The 1,389-nt window shown below is 44.3% G+C and overlaps 1 long non-coding RNA gene across 1 annotated transcript in view; it reads right to left on the reverse strand.

The window, feature by feature from the left end:
* Window positions 1-848: 848 nt before the first annotated feature.
* LOC134943751 (uncharacterized) overlaps window positions 849-1,389 on the reverse strand; it is a 5,109-nt gene continuing 4,568 nt past the window's right edge. The window contains exon 3 of the long non-coding RNA XR_010181723.1: window positions 849-1,140. This is a non-coding gene — a long non-coding RNA (uncharacterized LOC134943751). The remainder of the gene's footprint in view (window positions 1,141-1,389) is intronic.

Consider the following 1,389-nt stretch of genomic DNA (forward strand, 5'->3'; position numbering starts at 1 on the left):
TTAAACAAGTTGACAAAATCATGTGGAGATTAAAAAGCAGTTTGTTTCTCTTCTTTATCCACTTTAGAGGGAACAACAAAGGAAAACTTAGAAGCTTCTGCTGTATATATTCTTCTTTATTAATGAAACATATACCCATTTGGTGTGTAAATAAACCTCAATAAAGTGATATGTGGCAGTTTAATCTTAATGTTTTTTTTTGGATGAAGAAGTGAAGCTCAGTGCCCAAACTTGATGCAACAGGCTCCATCTTGTCTATAAGCACAACCAGCTTCTAGAATAATGGGATGTTACTTTAAGACTCTTCATATTTCTTCAGTTAGTATGCCTAAATCCAACATCGCTATGGCCTTAGAAACTCATTCATCACGGGTCAGAGATGCACTGCGTTCACATTCTCCCGACCCGTGCAGTACTGCGCACGTGCATTGGCCGCAATGTATGTGCGATCATATTGCAGTCGCACCCTGGAAGGCTGCATTCGCAATATTATTGACAGCGGCGGTCGTTGGGTGGGCAGTGTCGCATCGTTGGGGGGGCATTTCGGGAAAACACAGGCGTGTCTGGAGCCGTTCAAATTTTTTTTTTAAATGGCGGCGGTACACCTGCCTTTTCAGCTAGGCTGCGCAAGGCAGGGGGCTACCCTTAAATTGCGGGGATAGCGTTGCGGTCGTCGGTAGCTGCAGTTTTGCATTTTTAGCAATACTGCAACTCATGCTGAATAATGTCATTGGTTTTCAGAGATTGTAAAAATAAAGGTCCATAGGAGACAAGAGAAAATACACAATATTTAAATAGTGGAGGATTTTCGAAGCACGAGAGGCACACTTGCTGGATTAGAGGTCCGGCAGGCCACTGGAGAATTTATTTTTTGGGAGAAAAACTGTATACAATGTTCCAAGTCATGAGTGTTAAAGGACATCATTCTTCACAATAGACGTAATAGAGGTTTTCCTTTATCATTGCCCTGCTGTTCATTCAAAGATGATCGGAAGCAGCATTTCCAGCAGTATAGATGAGCCACAGGCAGAGGTGTAGACAGGGGTGTCAGAATGTTTTATGTTGGGTGGGGGGCAAGGTTTAATTTCATTTTGGCGCCCCTGGAGGTGGAGCCACTGGAAGGAGGCCTGGAGTCCGAGCCTAGGGATGGAGGAGTTGCAATGAAGGGGAGGAAGAGGGACCGCAGCGATGCTAGGGTGTTTGGCGCCCTCACTCCCATACCCTAGAAAAGAACAATGCATGCCTATGGCACGCTCAGCAAAAAAGGGTGTGTGGTCTCACAAGAAAGGGGTGTGGCTACACAATAGTACCCAAATTTCATATTTCACGACACAATAGCACAATCTTACATTGCACCACATAGTCTACCTTATTCACATTACAACACAC

Source organism: Pseudophryne corroboree, chromosome 7 (genome assembly GCF_028390025.1).
Source record: "Pseudophryne corroboree isolate aPseCor3 chromosome 7, aPseCor3.hap2, whole genome shotgun sequence".
NCBI lineage: Eukaryota > Metazoa > Chordata > Amphibia > Anura > Myobatrachidae > Pseudophryne > Pseudophryne corroboree.